The sequence below is a fragment of the Mobula hypostoma genome, chromosome X1 (assembly GCF_963921235.1).
Source record: "Mobula hypostoma chromosome X1, sMobHyp1.1, whole genome shotgun sequence".
NCBI lineage: Eukaryota > Metazoa > Chordata > Chondrichthyes > Myliobatiformes > Myliobatidae > Mobula > Mobula hypostoma.
In genome coordinates this window covers 54,447,864-54,467,058 of record NC_086128.1, presented here as the reverse complement: position 1 = coordinate 54,467,058, position 19,195 = coordinate 54,447,864, and the positions used below count along the sequence as shown (strand labels likewise).

The window sequence follows — 19,195 nt, the reverse complement described above, 5'->3', positions numbered from 1 at the left end:
GGGTTAATTGGCTGCTGGTAACTGGTCCTAGTGGGTGTGTGAAGGATAGAATCTGTGGAGAGGTAATGGGAATGTAGGGAGTACAAAATGGGATGAGTGTCAAAGTGGTTAAATGGTTGCTTGATGGTCAGCACAGATGCGATGGGCCTGTTTCTATACTATGTATGACTGCATCAGTAATATATAACTGCCCTCTGAAACAAAACTCTGAGTTTCAAATACAGAGTGCTCTATCTCCAGTTATAATCTCTTGTGCTGGTTTGAATGATGTAAAATGTTGTGGACTTAAGCCTCTTGGAGATTTCACACTTACAAATTGGTAAGTTAGTTTATGATTGTTACATGTGTGAAAATACAGTGCAAAACCATGTAAGCACAGTATCCCAATCTTTTGAGCTCTCATCCAGTGCACAGCACTTTATGTGAGATGTTATCAAATGGCTTTGGCTATCGATATTTATTGCTTACTTATTTATTATTCTTTCATTCTTTTTTATGTTGTCTTTTGCACACTAGTTGAACGCCCAAGTCGGTGCAGTCTTGCATTGATTATATTAGAAACCACAGAATCCATAGAAAAACTACAGCACAGAAACAGGCCTTTTGGCCCTTCTTGGCTGTGCCGAACCATTTTCTGCCTAGTCCCACTGACCTGCACACGGACCATATCCCTCCATACACCTCCCATCCATGTATCTGTCCAATTTATTCTTAAACGTTAAAAAAGAACCCGCATTTACCACCTCGTCTGGCAGCTCATTCCATACTCCCTGTGTGAAGAAGCCCCCACTAATGTTCCCTTTAAACTTTCCCCCCTCACCCTTAACCCATGTCCTCTGTTTTTTTTTCTCCCCTTGCCTCAGTGGAAAAAGCCTGCTTGCATTCACTCTATCTATACCCATCATAATTTTATATACCTCTATCAAATCTCCGCTCATTCTTCTATGCTCCAGGGAATAAAGTCCTAACCTATTCAACCTTACTCTGTAACTGAGTTTCTCAAGTCCCGGCAACATCCTTGTAAACCTTCTCTGCACTCTTTCAACCTTATTTATATCCTTCCTGTAATTTGATGACCAAAACTGAACACAATACTCCAGATTCGGCCTCACCAATGCCTTATACAACCTCACCATAACATCCCAGCTCTTATACTCAATACTTTGATTAATGTACCAAAAGCTCTCTTTACAACCCTATCTACCTGTGACACCACTTTTAGGGAATTTTGTATCTGTATTCCCAGATCTCTCTGTTCTACTGCACTCCTCAGTGCCTTACCATTTACCCTGTATGTTCTACCTTGGTTTGTCCTTCCAACGTGCAATACCTCACACTTGTCTGTATTAAACTCCATCTGCCATTTTTTAGCCCATTTTTCCAGCTGGTCCAAGTCCCTCTGCAGGCTCTGAAAACCTTCCTCACTGTCTACTACACCTCCAATCTTTGTATCATCAGCAAATTTGCTGATTCAATTTACCACATTATCATCCAGATCATTGATACAGATGACAAATAACAATGGACCCAGCACTGATCCCTGTGGCACACCACTAGTCACAGGCCTCCACTCAGAGAAGCAATCCCCTACTACCACTCTTTGGCTTCTTCCATTGAGCCAATGTCTAATCCAATTTACCACCTCTCCATGTATACCTAGCGACTGAATTTTCCTAACTAACCTCCCATGTGGGACCTTGTCAAAGGCCTTACTGAAGTCCATGTAGACAATATTCACTGCCTTCCCTTCAATCACCTTCTTGGTAACCTCCCCGAAAAACTCCAATAGATTGGTCAAACATGACCTACCATGCACAAAGCCATGTTGACTCTCCCTAATAAGTCCCTGTCTATCGAAATGCTTGTAGATTCTGTCTCTTAGTACTCCCTCCAATAACTTACCTACTACCGACATTAAACTTACCGGCCTATAATTTTCTGGATTACTTTTTGATCCTTTTTTAAACAACCGAACAACATTAGCTACTCTCCAATCCTCCGGCACTTCACCCGTAGACAGCGACATTCTGCCAGGGCCCCCGCAATTTCAACACTAGTCTCCTTCAAGGTCCGAGGGAATACTCTGTCAGGTCCCGGGGATATTATAGTTATTATACTATTAAGAACTTACTGTGTATGCCCACAAGAAATAGAATCTCAGGGTTATATTTGGTGATATCTATGTAGTTTGATAATAAACTTACTTTGAACTTTGAAAACCTGTCTTGCATACTATTCACATAAAGCATTCCATTACAAGATTGCATTGAGATAGTACACAGTGAAGCAATAAGAATGCAGAATAAAGTGTTACAGTTAAAGAGAGAGGGCAGTGTAGGCAGACACTGAGTTGCAAGGCCATAACAAGGCAAATTGAGAGATAAAGTGTCCAAATAATAATTGAAATATTTGAAAATTTGCATTTTTGCATGGAAATGAGTTACAATACTATCCTTTATTTGAGTTTAGGATAGTCTAATCCTGAGTATTTTACAGAGTTATCCCGAATGTACTAACTCATTGTTCACAATTATTAGATGCTTTACCCAATTTGAGTCTGTGCATGTGTGTGTGTGTGTGTGTGTGTGTGTGTGTGTGTGTGTGTGTGCGCGTGTGTCCATGTCTGTGTGTGTGTGTGTGCACACGTGTCTGTGTGTGCGCATGTATGTGTGTGTGAGTGTGCACATATCTGTATGTGTATGCACGTGTGTGTGTGCGTGTGTGTGTGTGCACATCTGTGTATGGTTCTGTGTGTGTGCATGTGTGTGTCTGAGTATGTCTATGTGTGTGTCTGTGTGTATGTGAGTGTGTGTGTGTATGCATGTGTGAGTGCGCATGTGTGTGTGAGCGTGTCTGTGTGTGTGCGTGTGTGTGCATGTGGCTGTGTGTGTGTGCACGTGTGTGTCTGTGAGTGTGTGTGTGTGTGTGTGTCTGTGTGTCTGTGTATATGTGTGTGTGGGTGAGTGTGTATATGTGTGTGTGGGTGAGTGTGCATATGCGTGTGTGTGTATACGTGTGTTTGACTGAGTGAATGTGTGAGGGAGTGTGTGTGTTTTTTTGTTTTTCAGGGTATGGACTGGAGGAGAGCAGGGAAGATTCATTTCAATCCTGTTAACAGCAGAAAGAGTAAGTCAAAAGACTCCTTGAATCTGCTCTGCCATTCAACAAGATCACAGCACCATTTTCTTACCCCATTTCTTTCTTTTCAAATCTTTTTATTATTTTTTTCCAAAATGAATTTCATTCAATTCCTCTAATGGCCAGACTCAGTAGCGCCTCATAAAAGGAATATTGTGTTACTGAGCAGAGCAGAGGACATGAGGAGTGAAAAAGTTGTTTGCCAGCCAACCTCAGCCCAGAAATCAAATGACTAAATGGAGCTCTGTAATTAAATGAAGTCTAACATGGTGAGTTGGGTGACTGAGGCTATATCCACACTAGACCGGATAAATCCGTAACTGAAGCCTTTTCTCTTTGTTTTGACCCTCCGTCCACACTGAAACAGCATCTTCCTCCCTCGAAAATGAAGCTTTTCTAAAACGCTCTCCAGAATGCTTAAATCTGAAAACGCCGGTTGGGCGTTGTAGTGTGTACGGGGTAACCGGAGGTTTTAAAAACCTGTCGGCCCTTTCATCGGTGAAGAGACTATGGCTGTTGGAAATGTTTCCAGGGTGACCCCTCTGTGGGAGTGGGGAAGATGTTGGTGGGGCCACCAGGGGGTCTGTGTGTCCGTATGTGTAGCTATTGTCGTGGCTGTGAGGCTGGTATTGTGGCAGTGAAAAGTACTGGGGGGGAGCCATCATCTTCCTCATCACTGCAAATCCCTTTGCAACAGAGTTAGTCAGTTTTTCAATGTTCGTCGTCAGCTGGGTCATACTGTCCGTGAACTCCCTGTTGGTTGCCTCCATACGCTCCAGTATTTGTTTTTTTTAGTTGTAAGTCCTCCTGCGCGAGAGCCAACAACTGTCCGTCGTTTGGCATTTTCCTTTTTCTAGTCTGTAACTGGACAAACGCACACCAAGTATACCGTTTCCTTTTGGCTTGTTTTCTGTAGATGCGTCCTGCGCATGCCCAGTAGGAGCAGATTTGTCCAAGTACCCATTTTAATGTGGACAGAGGTATTTTCAAAAACGCCTGGTGTGGACACCTATAGTTTTTACACGAAACTGGCGTTTTCAAAATTATCTGGTCTAGTGTGGATGTAGCCTGAAAGGGAATAAAAATCTACATTGGATGTAGGTGTGAGTTCTAGCTTTAAGGAAAACCAACACGATTTTGTAGTGTGGAAACAGCTATGATCTCTGTCCAGTTTCATCCCAGATTGGCTTTGGAACTGAAAGACATTGTCGCACCTTTCAGAATTTTTGGACAAGAGTCTGTACAATAATGAAGGGCACTGGGGTGTGAAGCAAGACAGTATACTCACACCCAACCATGGAGCTCCTTATTCATTCTCAGAATATAACAACTGCATTCATTTCACACCTGCTGCTGGCAGTGTCCACCATAATCCTGGTAAGCATTACCAGGCGCTACTGCATCATTACAGGTGGTGATTTCCATGTGACACTGCTGACTGGCTTGCTCTTGGAGACCAACGTAAAAGATCTCATGTCATTTCCGATGAGCTTCTCCCAGTGCCTTGGCCAATTGCCTTACACTCAGTACTGTCAAAGATGGACTAACTTGTCACGTAGTTTATTACTGTTTTGTTGGCTTCCTATGCACAAACTGCTGTCAACTTTCAGTACGGAAACACAACCATGGCATTTCAAAGGTTATTAATTGACTGTAGAAGCTTTGGACATTCTGCAGATGCGACATTATGCAGAAGGATAAGCAGAGCTAAAACAGGATAACTGGCACATGAGGTGATGAGTATTTAAAGATTAGATCTATTTATCACATGTACATCCAGACATACAGTGAAATGCGTCATTTGCATCAAATCAAATCAGAGACGATTGTGCTGGGCAGCCTGCAAGTGTCGCCACGCTTTCGGTGCCAACATAGCCTGCCCACTACTGACTAACTCTGTACGGTACATCTTTGAAACGTGGGAGGAAACCCACGCAGTCACTGGGAGAACATAGAAGCTTTTTACACACAGTGGTGGGAATTGAACCTTGATCGGTAGTTGCTGGCACTGTTACAGTGCTATGCTAACCACTACATTACCATACCACCCACAGTCTTTATTTTATATATATACATTATTTATTATATATAAATAGAGAGTATTTATGCTCAGCCCTAACCTCCTCTCAACAATCAACACAAACCCCTTCTTCATTAGCAATTTACTTTAACCCTCTTAAATTTACAGAAAGGAGGACTCTACAACTCATGTTCTCAATATTATTTATTTATTTATTTGTACCTGCATAGATTGTCTTCTTCTGTACATTGGTTATTTGTCAGTTTTTGTTTGTGTGTAGCTTTTCATTGATTCTATTGTAGTCCTTTATTCTGCGAATGTCTGTGAATCGCAGGGTTGCATATGGTGACATATACACACTTTGATAATAAATTTATTTTGAGCTTTGAACTTTGAAAAGTTCTTTCAGCTACAACTGAACAACTTGGGCATTTGTTCTCTTGAGTTTAGGAAACTGAGAGGTGTTTCGAACTATGGTGAGAACATGGTGCACTGCTATCATGTGGGAGAGACATATGTCCATTGATACCAATACGGACACTGGGAGAACGTACAAACTCCTTACAGACAGTGGCAGGAATTGAACCCCGGGCTTCTGGTGTTATAAAGAGTTATGCTAACTGCTACAAATGCTTAATTCATCCAAGTGACATGATTTGGGTTTCTTAAAATAAACACAGCACGTAACACCCAAAAATATTGTGCCTCATGATAGTGTTTATATTTCCTTGTTGTACAATGTTCTAATTGTGGGAGTCAAGTACTGGCAGCCACAGTCTTGGACCATTGACCAAAGTTACAAACTTTTCACAACAGCTGAGGAATTTCAATGCAGTTATGTTGTAAGTCTGGAACTTCTAGTTTTGGTAACATTAATCAAGAGATTAATGTTGTCTATGTTGTCATTCAAACTCATCTCCATCACTAGTGTTGCTCAGTGTGAATCCCAGCCAGAGTGTGAATCTGTGGAATTCATTGCTACAGACGGCTGTGGCGGTCAAGTCATTGGCTATATCTAAAGTGGAGGATGATAGATTCTTGATTAGTAAGGATGTGAAAGGTTATGGAGAGAAGATGGGGGAATGGAGTTGACGGGGATAATAAATCAACCATGATAGAATTATGGAGCAAACCGGATGGGCTGAATGGTCTATTTCTGCTCCAATGTTTTATGGTCTTATGGTTGTATCTCCTTAAGGTTGTTATAGCTGGATGTGGTAGTGGGGATAAGCTCCAAATGGCATGCATCTCAAATAGCCTCTGACAGCTCTTGGCCTTCATATGTGGCTTAGTTACTAAGCCCGGTGGAACCGTTTCAACTGATAGGAAAAGGGGCAAAGGAGAGGTACTGGCACCTTAAATCCAGTCACTTTGGGCAGATGAGGCTCATCAGCTGTGGTTGGCAGCTCATCTAGGAGAAGGAAAGCTCTGATCTCGAAACTCTGCTGTCTTATCCACTCATGGGGAAGGCTTCAAAGGAAAATTCCGGAGCTGGACTCTCTTAGGCAGTCTTACATTCAGCTCAAATCTGACTGGTAACTCCTACAACGCTGCTGGTGCCAAACTGTGTCAGTGTCTGCTGTTCCTTTGGATTATCAGCTGCATGGAGATGGGGAGCCTGCTGCATGAGCAACAGCTTGCTCGCCATATTGTAGTGCCCTGGCTTGCAGATCATGTAGACAACGAGGATGCGATATCTATGGTCGACCCCGACCAATGGAGGCCTCCATGTGACTCGACATATCAATGCAATTGATTGTAAACTAACTCCTCAGCTCAGGCAGGGGTCCAGGGTATTAGACAAAAGACACTTGCATTGTGGGGTTGTCCACATCCCATGACTGAATTTAAAAGCAAACAAGGCACCCCTTCCCTCACACTGATCAAAAAAGACACAGTGAAGAGGCGGTCTTTGATCCATCGCTAATCCAGCTCTCAAGAAGCGGTGACCATGCACCAAGGGCAAGCAGGACAAGTGCCACACCTGTCCCTACTCCACCTCCCTCACTACCATTCAGGGCCCCAAACAGTCCTAGGTAAGGCAACAATTTACCTGCAAGTTTATCGGGATCATCTACTGTATCTGGTGCTCCTGGTGTGGCCTCCTCTACATCAGTGAGAACCAACAGATTGGGGGACCACTTTGTCGAGCAACTTTGCTCCATCTGGCACAAAAGGCAGGATTTCCTGGTGGCCACACATTTCAATTCGACTTCCCATTCCTAATCTGACATGTTGGTCCATAGCCTCCTCTACTGACAAGTTGAGACCGAACTCTGGTTGCAGGAGTAATACCTCTTATTCCATCTGGGTACCTCCAACCTGAATGCATGAGCATGATTTTGCTAACTTCTGGTCATTTCTCCCACTCCCTGTTTTCTCTTTCTCTATTCCCATTCTGGTTACCCACTAACGTCTTCTCTTCTCTTCACCTGCACATCACTTCCCTCTGGTTCCCCTCCTCCTTCCCTTTCTTCCATGGCCCACTCTGATCAGATTCCTTCTTCAGTCCTTCGCCTTTTCCACCCATCATTTCCCAGCTTCTTACTTCTTCCTCTCTCCCCACACACCCACCTTCTTACTCACCTGCTCTCACCTATCACCTGTCAGCTTATACTCCTCTCCCTCCCCTTCCCTCTTATTCTGGCTTCCACTCCCCTTCCTTTCAAGGTCTGATGAGAGGTTTTGGCTTGAAATGTTGACTGTTCATTTCCATCCATACGTGCAGCCTGACCTGCTGAATTCCTCCAGCAATTTGAATGTGTTGACCATTTACTTCATTTCTTCTCTCTGGTCTCTCAATCTACTTTATTCCCTTTTAAAAATTATGATCGGTTCTGAGTCCTGTCGGAACCGCTATGGGTTACTGACGGAAATCCTCTCTATGGGAGGGTGACCTGCCACTACAGCTCTATTGTAAGGGTGCCAGATTGCAGTCACACCATTGAGACAATACAGCTGTTCACTGTATGGCTGCCAACAAGATGAACTTGATATGTAGCACAGTACAGACAGGTTTGATTTAAACTAGTTTTTTATCACAGCCATTTCGACACTCATTGGCCACTTTATTAGGTATACAGGTAATGCAAATATCTAATTAGGCAATCATGTGGCAGTAACTCAATGCGTAAAACCATGCAGACATGGTCAAGAGATTTAGTTGTTGTTCACACCAAACATCAGAATGGGGCAGAAATGTGATTCAAGTGATATTGACTGTGGAATGATTGTTAGTGCCAGATGGGATGGTTTGAGTGTCTCAGAAACCACTGATCTCCTGGGATTTTTACACACAACAGTCTCTGGAGTTTACAGAGAATGGTGTGAAAAACAAGAACACCCAGTGAGCATCAGTTCTGTGGGTGAAAATGCTTTGTTAATGAGAGAGGTCAGACAAGCATGGCAAGACTGGCTCAAGCTAACAGGAAGGCCACAGTAACTCAAATAACCCACGCATTACAACAGTGATGTGCAGAAGAACACAGTGACGTGTGAGAGATTGACATGTTCACAAAAGATAACTGGGGTGATGTATATTGAGTGAATTTAGTAGTATTTTAAAGCAAATGGAATAGCCAATGAGAAATGAATACCAGATGTGCTGAGTATTATTGATGGAAGAGCATACGGTTTGCTTAGAAGTTTAACTGCTCCAATCAAACCAGCCACAATGAATTTTGCTGATATTGTGAATGTAATGCAGGAATATTTAAAACCAAAACCATTGTTATTTGCAGAACACTTTAGATTTCATAAGAGAAATCAAAAGAAAGGGGACTCCATTTCAGCTTACATGGCTGAAGTGAAGAAATTTTCCGAACATTGTCAGTTCAGTAATGGGCACAATGATGCACTGAATGATTATTTAGTTTGTGGAAACTTACAAGAAAATATTCAAAAATGGCTCCTAACTGAAGTACAACTTACTCTTAAAAGAACAGTTGAAATTGCTGTACCAATGGAAACAGCAGCCAGAGACACAATTGAGTTGCATTCAGGCATGAGAGTGAGCGGTGAACAAAATTGCAATGTCTAAACAGAAACCCGCATGCCTGAATAAATTGTGTTACCATTGTGGCAGGGGCTCATGTACACCAGACCAAGATAGATTTAAAGGCAAAACTTGCAGACTGCACAGGGAAGAGAAAAAGATAAGAAGTCAAGTTGTAGTTTCAAAAAGAGCACTAATTTACATGCTGTTGATGAAAAATCTGATAATGATGAGAGTGACACAGGATCGGATAGCCTTGAGATATACAACATGAAAACTAACAAGTAATATGGCTTACACCAGAAGTAAATGGCAAATTAATTAAAATGGAATCGGACACTGGCTCGGCTGTTCAGTCATTGCACAAAATGCATTTGAACGGAATTTCAGAGATACTGAACTGAAGCCTGAAGATATCCAACCAAGAACTTATACTGGAGAAATGGTAACTCCTGTGGGAATGACATTCGTAGCAGTGAAATACAATAACCAACAAGCCACATTGGGCTCGTATGTGGTAAAAATAGGAGGGCCACCATTGTGGGGGTCATGAGTGGCTGAGACAACAGCAACTTGATTGGAGATCCATCCACCATTTGCATGCCACATCCCCTTCAATAGAGACAATTGAAAGTGAATAAAAATAGGTACTGGATGATGCCATTGCAGTGTTCAAGGATGGCAATGGAAAACTTAAACATATCAAGAATAAAATAGTGCAAAATGAAAATGTCATACCTTAGTTTTACAAAGCCTGTCTGTTTCCTTATACAATCCATGGTAAAGTAGCCAGTGAGCTGGATCGCATGAGGGCTGGAGGAACTCTTTCCAAGGTTGAGTAGAACCCATGGGCAACACCAGTGGCCCCAGTGGCCAAGAAGAATTGATCTGCCAGGATCTGTGGTGATTTTAAGGTCACTATCAACCCAATACTGAATGTAGATCAATACCCTCTACACAATATAGAGGATATTTTTGCAGGAAAACACTTCAGCAAAGTGGATTTAGCAGAAGCCTACCTGCAAATGGAGATGGAAGAATAGTCCAAAGTGTTTCTCACCAGAAACACTCACAAAGGGCTTTATCGCTACAATAGGCTTATTTTTGGAGTAGCAACTGCACTTGCACTCTGGCAGAAAGCCATGGACCAGATGCTGCAAGGCTCACAGGCACTCAGTGTTACCTTGATGACATGATTGTTACCGGTGACGATGACAAGGAACATCTCCAAAATCTCAAGACAGTGTTAGAAAGAGCACAATGCAACAAGTCTGAATTCTTTAAACCAAGTATCACTTACAGTAGTCACACCATTGATGCACAAGAATTACACAAGTGTCCTGAGAAAATTCAAGCAGTGGTGGATGCCACAAGGCTAAGGGATGTGTAACAGTTGTGGTCCTTCTTAGGATTTGTCTATTACTACAACAGGTTCCTGCTTAACCTGGCTACTGTGCTCCACCCTTTGAACTCTTTACTACAGATCGGGAAGAAATGACAATGGACAAAGCAGTGTGAGGTAGCTTTCCAAAAGACAAAGGAAATTGTGATGTCAGTCACTACTCACACATCATGATTCACATCATCCAGCGAAGCTTGCCTGTGATGCTTCGCCTTATGGTATAGGTGCAGTCATGTCACATTTATGAGTGATGGAAGTGAATGCCCCATATCCTTTGTATCACATTCCCTTACTGCTGCAGAGAAAAATTGCACAGAATGACAGAGGGGCCTTGAGTTTGGTTTGAGGTGTAAAATGTTTCAATCAGTACCTGTATGGGAGAAAGTTACTCTTGTTACTGATCTTCAACCCCTAGTGTCCATTTTCAATCCACACAAGGGTGTTCTACTAACAGCAGCAACACAAATACAGATATGTTCTCTGTTTCTTAGAGAACACATTAACAAGGTTAAATTCAGGAAGATGACTAATCATGAAAATGCTGATGGAGTGTCCCGTTTATCCTTGGAAAAGGAAATAACTGAAACATTTACAGAAGAGGTCACTGCTCTTGACATGTTCTTCCTAATGCAAATCAAAAGTCTCCCTACTAAAGCAGATGATCCAAAGGGAAACCAGAAAAGACCCCACTCTGTCTCATGTCTACATGGCCACCCAAGATGGCTGGAAAATGCAGCAGAAATCCCTGTTCCCCTATTTTTACCAATGCCAGAATGAACTTCCTCATGACAGGGTTGCTTTATGTGGGGATTGAGAAATGTTGTACCATCTAAGCTGAGAGCTAAAGTGTTGGAGGAGCTACTGTACATGTCACTCATCTAGGCATGGTCAAAATGAAAGCATTGGCTCAAAGCTTTGGTGGCCTGAGATCGATCAGCAGCTCGAGCAGATTGCTATGCACTGTTCAGGATGACAACACATCCAGAAGATGCCAACAGCTGCACCTCTCCATCCCTGGGAATGGTCTGCATTGCCCTGGCAGAGGATTCATGTGGATTTTGCAAGACCATCCGTGAGCACAAATTTCTTGGTAGGAGTGAATGCAGCTTCAAAGTGGACAGAAGTGATTCCAATAGTCTCCACTCCAGGCTCGCACACTGATGATATGTTGAGAAGCTTCTTCTCAAGAGCTGATGTTTTAGAACACTTAGTCAGTGACAATGGACCACAGTTTGTTGTAGAACAGTTTCAGTCATTCCTGAAAATGAATGGAATAAGACACGTTACATCTGCCCCATTCACCTAGTTACAAACGGCTTGGTAGAAAGATTTGTCCAAGTATAAGGAATGCACTGTGAGCAATGTCAGCAGAACACACTACACTGACACTGAATCAAAAGCTCTTCAATTTCCTCCTTACAACCTTGCATATCACAATGTAGCACACTCCACAACCAACAACTCACCAGCATTGCCATCCCTTGTCTCATGCTTGGATCTCCTCAAACCCAATCTCAGAAGGATTATGCAGGACAAACAACTGAGAAAAATTGAGGGCTCCTCAACAAGGAGGTTCAATGTTTCACTTCTGGACAGGCAGTCCTGGTGAGGGACTACAGAGGGGATCAAAAGTGGGTACTTGGAAAAATTAAGGACAGAACGAGACCACTCTCCTACACTGTGGAAATTATGTCTGATGTCATCTGGAGACGACATATCGATCAGTTGAGGACAGCAGAGTCAATTGTAAAGAAAGCTGTCCAGAGCTGTCAGAACCACTATATATAGATGATTGGAGAGCAATATGTTACATATTTGAGTTGAAATGCATTCTATATTGAGTTGGAGTTTGTAGCTAAGCAGGGAGAAGTGTTATATATTTAACATTTCTGTAATATTTGAGTAATATTGTAAACATGTTGTTTGATTAAGCATTCTTTGTTTGCATAATTCATTTTGGGTTATATGAAAAAGTATGTGAATGGCATATGTCATTATGCCACCACATCACATCATAAGTGCATGGCTTACTAAAGTAAAATGAAACTAAGTGCCCGCATCCCAGACTACCATGTTTTTCTTTGAATTAAGTTTTATGTTTTGGAGTTATAAGATTTAACGACAATGACTTGAGATCACACAGTTTTGTTCCTCCTTTGTTCCACAGTGTTGTTGGGTGAAGCCAGATACGTGACTTAAATATGGCACTATTTTTGACAGCCAATCATATGACAGCAACCATGATGCCCCAGGACTACCAGCTCTGATTGGACATATTCTTATGAGTCTCATCTGGCTCCAATTGGCCCACCCAAGTCGTTAGCCTACTCTCGCTGCCAATAAGATATGTAATTTTAAATACTGGTGTTTGAAGAAGGTGTCGAAGAAAACGCAATGGAAGGGAATTTTGCCCTCAGTTGCTTGCATCAAAATTCACTCACATCAACACTGAACTGAACCACAACCTATGGACTCACTTTCAAGGACTCTACAACTCATGTTATCGATATTATTTATTTATTATCTTGTTTTACTTTTTGTATTTGCGCAATTTGTCATATTTTGCACATTGGCTGCTTTGTCCGTTTTTTGTGTGTATTTTTTCATTGGTTTTATTCTGTTTCTTTGTATCTACAGTGAATGCCTGCAAGAAAATAACTCTCAAGGTAGTGTATGGTGACATGTACATACTTAGATAATAAATTCACCTTGAACTTTGAAACAGCTATGAGTTGTGTTCTGCTTTTGAAATTTGGTTCTGCTAAAGTTTAGGACAATGGTGTGTTTCTGCCCTATTATTTGAGCTAGAATTTAATTGGTTTTAATCAATTAAAACAAACAAACACCCCTGAATGGATAGGTCTTAATCTATTAATTTGCACTAAGATCCCCATCTATCTTGACATACCTTTTTTTTAAGCCAATTAAGTTCTGTGCAAGCAATAGATTTCAATATTCCAGGACACAGGAAACAGAATCAGATACATCCTATTCTTGCGTCTTCTACAACATTCAATAAGATCATGGCTCCTAATTTACTGCTGCTCTGCCCTAACCCCATTGCTCATAATTCACTGAATGGCTTAAAACTTAATGACCTAATCTATTAATTTTGCTTTAAGAATGCTGTGTGTGGGATTTCAAAGCCTTTACAGATTATTGACCAATCCCTTTTGTTTGTGGGGTATGTAGATCGGTAAGTGACACTACTGAAAAACAACATATGTTGGAAAAAGGCAAACTCACTGGAGTTTTGAAGAATGGCGGGGGGGGGGATGGGAATCTCACTGAAACCTAGCAAATACTTAAAGGCCTAGATGGAGTGGACATGGAGTGGATGTTTTCAATAGTGGGCGAGTTAGGACCAGTGGGTACAGCCTCAGAATCCAAGGATGTTCCTTTAGAACAGAGGTGAGGACAAATTTCTTTGGCCAGAGGCGGGGGGCGAATCTGTAGAATTCATTATTACAGATGGCTGTGGAGGCCAAGTTACTGTGTACAGTATATTTAAAGCAAAAGTTGATAGGTTCTTGGTTAGTAAGGGCGTCAAAGATTACCGCAAGAAGGCATAAGAAAGGTGCTGAATGGGATAATAAGTCAACAATAATGGAATCGCAGAGCAGCCTCAATACTGAATGGCCTAATTCTGTTTTATGGTCTATGGTCTTATGGAATAAAAGGGGTTGGAGATTACACAGAAGGAAATGATTATGTTGATGAAATAATCAAGAGAAGCCTATTGGACTGGGCTGTACAATTGCTGTTTTTCTTGTAGTTTAACTTTCTTACGCTTGTTTGTATTTTTATATAATCACCTACTGTATATATATATGTGATTGTTCAGTGAAATGGCCAAGTGCAAACCATCGGGCAGGAAGTACAGAAGCCCTAAGTATTACACCACCAGGTTTAAAAACAGCAACTTGCAAATTCCCTTCAACCATTAAGTTCTTGAACTAACTGGCAAAAAATACAGTTTAGCAACATTATGCAACACACACAAAATGCTGGAGGAACTCAGCAGGCCAGGCAACGTCTCTGGAAAAGAGTTTTGGGCCAAGACCCTTCAGCAGGGCTCAGCATGTTGACCACTTTGATTCCTTTACACTGAAATGGACTTTTTTTTTGTTAATTCTGTTCTTTCATGTAAATAGGACTGCTACATTGAGCACCTTTGCCCTGTCGACCACAAAAGATGAGATTTCCCTGCGGCCACCCATCTTAATTCTGCTTCCTATCCACATTCTGACACATCAGTCCGTGCCCTTCTTCACCGTCATGATGAGGCCACTCTCAGTTTGGAGGTGCAACACCTCATATTCTGTCTGGGTAACCACCATCTGATGGCATGAACATCGACTTCTCTAACTTCCAGTAATGTATCCCCACACCTGCTGGAACATGTTCAGGAAGCTGGCTACTTATGGCCATCACATTAACGTGAATGAATATGGGGGAGTCTGTGACTGGCTATATAGAAAAGTGAGAATGTCACCATTATTTTACTATCTGTGAGGGCAAATCAAAAGCCATGGTTGACAGCAGAGGTCTGGGCACTGCTGAGAGATTGGGATTCTGCTTTCAGGTTGGGGGATTAGACAGCTCTCAAATCAGCAAGCGCTGCGCTTTCATGCGCAATCGGGAAGACAAAACATGATTATTCACAAAGCACATGCAGCCATATCTGTGACACCAGAGACACAATGTGCATGTGGCAGGGAATTCAGACCATAATGAACTACAAGTCCATCCAGATAGGCTGAATGCCTTTTACACAGTTCAATGCATGGTACGACCACCGTCCCCCACCAAGAGGCTGGCATTCTGTCTGGCCACAGCTGATGTGAGGGAGACTCTAGCCAGGGTCAAACCATGTAAAAACTGCAGGGCCTGATAACATACCTAGTCAGGTGCTGAGGGACTGTGCAGCCTAGTTAACAGATTAGATTAGATTATGAAGACATGCAGTCCTCTTTTATTGTCATTTAGTAATGCATGCATTAAGAAATGATACAGTATTTCCTCCGGTGTGATATCACAAAACACAGGACAGACCAAGACTGAAAAAACTGACAAAACCACATAATTATAACATATAGTTACAACAGTGTAACAATACCATAACTTGATGAAGAGGTCCATGAGCACAGTAAAAAGTTCAAAGTCTCTCAAATGTCCCACATCTCACGCAGATGGGAGAAGGAAGAAAAACTCTCCCTGCCATGCCCGACCACAATCCGTCTCTGAGTCATCCGAAAACTTCGAGCCTCCGAATCAGCTGTCCGACACCGAGTACTGAGTGCCATCTCTGTCCGAACGATTCGACCTCAATCTCGATCGCCAACAGCAAGCAAAGCCAGGGATTTTGAGGCCTTCCCTCTGGAAGATTCCCGACCACACAGTAACGACAGCTGCGAACGAGCGTTTCAGAAATTTCTCCAGATGTTCCTTTGTGCTTTCACGTCTGTCTCCATCAAATCAGAATTGTCCACAGGAGTTCTAATAGACATTTTCAACATCTCTCCAGAACAGTCTACTGTCCTCCCACGCTTCATGGCAACCACCATCATCCCAGTGCCCAAAAGGTTAACAGTAGCCTGCCTTAATGACTACCATCCAGTGGCTGTGACCTCAGCGGTACAGAAGTGCTTTGAGTGGCTGGTTATGAATTGCATTAATTCCCATCTTCCTGTTACATTGAACCCTTTCCAGTTCGCTTGTCGCTCAGATTGGTCCAGTGACGATGCCATAGCCTATGCACTCCACTCCGTCCTGTCCCATCTGGAAAATGGTGCCTCATAGGCCAGAACACTATTTATCAACTTTGGCTCGGCACTTAATATGATCACTCCTCAGAAGCTGGTCGGTAAACTCTCCACATTGGGCCCCAACACCTCTCTCTGTAACTGGATCCTGGACTTCTTGACAGAAAGGCCACAGTCAGTCCGTGTTGGCAGCAACATCTCTAGCTCCATCATGCTGAGCACCAGCTTCATGCTCAGCATGTGCTGACAGGTGACTGTACTGCTAAATTCAGTTCCAAGCGAATCATCAAGTTTGCTGTTGACGCAACAGTGGTTGGCCTCAACAACGATGATGAGATGGTGCACGGGGAGGAGGTAGAGCGGCTGTTAGAATGGTGCACCTCAATAACTGGAGTCTCAATGTAGACAAGACCAAAGAGAAAATTGCAGATGTTATGAAGGTGCAGGCTGACCACTTGTCACTGCACACAAGCGGCTCCTCTGTGGAGTGAACTAGGAGCACCAAGTTTCTAGGAGTGTACATAATGGACGATCTCACCTGGTCCCTCAACACTAGCTCTTTAGTCAATAAAGCACAGCAGCATCTCCACTTCCTGAGGAGACTGAGGTGATGCCTTGCCACCCCGCCACACCCCCACCCTCTATTCTAACCAATTTTTACAGAGTATACCGACTAGCTGCATCACCAACTGGTACAGGAATTGCAAGGTATCTGACCGCAAGGCCCCAGAAGGATCGTGATGACTGCTGAGAAGATCATCGGGGTCTCTCTTCAACCCATCCAAGATATTTATCCAGAGCACTGTGCACACAGGGCCCTTAGCATTGTTAATGATCCCTCCCATCAATCCAACAATCTCTTTGACCACCCCCTCCACCCACCCCCACCGTACCATCAGGCAGGAGGTACCGTACATTAGGACCAGGACTGTTCCGATGGGAAACAGCTTCTCCCTCCAGGCTGTGAGACGACTAAACTCCCTGTCACCACCCAGGTCGCATAACATATGAAATGCCAATAGCATTTTACCGTTTACTTTTTAACTTATGCTGTAAATGCAACTTATTATTTGTTAATTTATTTGTGGTAATATTACTTTATGTGTTATGTGTGTGAGTTATATGTACTGTGTTGTGCACCTTGGTCTAGAGGAACTTTGTTACGTTTGGCAATATAAATGTATACGACTGAATGACAATAAACTTGAACTTGTTGTTTTTTCATTCCTCAGTCTGGTTCCCTTCCCATCCCTTCGCTTCTCTTCACCTGCCCATCACCTCCCTTTGGTTTCTCACCTCCATCCCTTTCTTCCATGGTCTACTGTCCTCTCTTATTAGATTTCTTCTTCTTAAGACTTTTACCTCTTACACTTATCACATCCTAGCTTCTTACTTCACCCCCCCTTCCCCCACCCACCCACTTTCCCCCAGATCTGGCTTCACCTATCATCTGCCATCTTATATTCTTCCCCCACCTTCTAATTGTGGTTTCTGTCCCCTTCCTTTCCAGTCTTGTTGAAGGGTCTCAGCCTGAAACTTTAAGACCATAAGACAAAGGAGCAGAAGTCGGCCATTCGGCCCATTGAGTCTGCTCCGCCATTTTATCATGAGCTGATCCATTCTCCCTTTTAGTCCCACTCCCCTGCCTTCTCACCATAACCTTTGATGCCCTGGCTACTCTGCCTTAACTACACCCAATGACTTGGCCTCCACTGCCGCCCGTGGCAACAAATTCCATAGATTCATCACCCTCTGGCTAAAAAAATTTCGTCGCATCTCTGTTCTGAATGGGCGCCCTTCAATCCTTAAGTCATGCCCTCTCGTACTAGACTCCCCTATCATGGGAAACAACTTTGCCACATCCACTCTGTCCATGCCTTTTAACATTCGAAATGTTTCTATGAGGTCTCCCCTCATTCTTCTAAACTCCAAGGAATACAGTCCAAGAGCGTACAAATGTTCCTCATATTCTCGGAATCATTCTAGTGAATCTTCTCTGTACCCTCTCCAACATCAGCACATCCTTTCTTAAATAAGGAGACCAAAACTGCCCACAGTACTCCAAGTGAGGTCTCACTAGCACCTTATAGAGACTCAACATCACATCCCTGCTCCTATACTCTATTCCTCTAGAAATGAATGCCAACATTGCATTCGCCTTCTTCACCACCGACTCAACCTGGAGGTTAACCTTTAGGGTATCCTGTACGAGGACTCCCAAGTCCCATTACATCTCAGAATTTTGAATTCTCTCTCCATCTAAATAATAGTCTGCCCGTTTATTTCTTCTGCCGAAGTGCATAACCATACACTTTCCAACATTGTATTTCATTTACCACTTCTTTGCCCATTCTTCCAACCTCTCCAAGTCTCTCTGCAGACTCTCTGTTTCCTCAGCACTACCGGCCCCTCCACCTATCTTCATATCATCAGCAAACTTAGCCACAAAGCCACCTATTCCATAAACCAAATCGTTGATGTACAACGTAAAAAGAAGCGGCCCCAACATGGACCCCTGTGGAACGCCACTGGTAACCGGCTGCCAACCAGAATAGGATCCCTTTATTCCAACTCTTTACTTCCTGCCAATCAGCCAACGCTCTACCCATGTATGTAACTTTCCCGTAATTCCATGAGCTCTTATCTTGTTAAGCAGCCTCATGTGTGGCACCTTGTCAAAGGCCTTCTGAAAATCCAAATATACAACATCCACTGCATCTCCCTTGTCTAGCCTACTGGTAATTTCCTCAAACAGGGTTAATGGTAAGGCACTGAGGAGTGCAGTAGAACAGAGGAATCTGGGAATACAGATACAAAATTCCCTAAAAGTGACATCACAGGTAGATAGGGTCATAAAGAGAGCTTTTGGTACATTG

The 19,195-nt window shown here is 42.9% G+C and overlaps 1 protein-coding gene across 2 annotated transcripts in view; it reads right to left on the bottom strand.

Moving 5' to 3' along the window:
* Window positions 1–19,195, bottom strand: part of cacnb1 (calcium channel, voltage-dependent, beta 1 subunit) — a 374,637-nt gene that overhangs the window by 102,893 nt on the left and 252,549 nt on the right. The gene's annotated exons all lie outside the window — the stretch shown is intronic.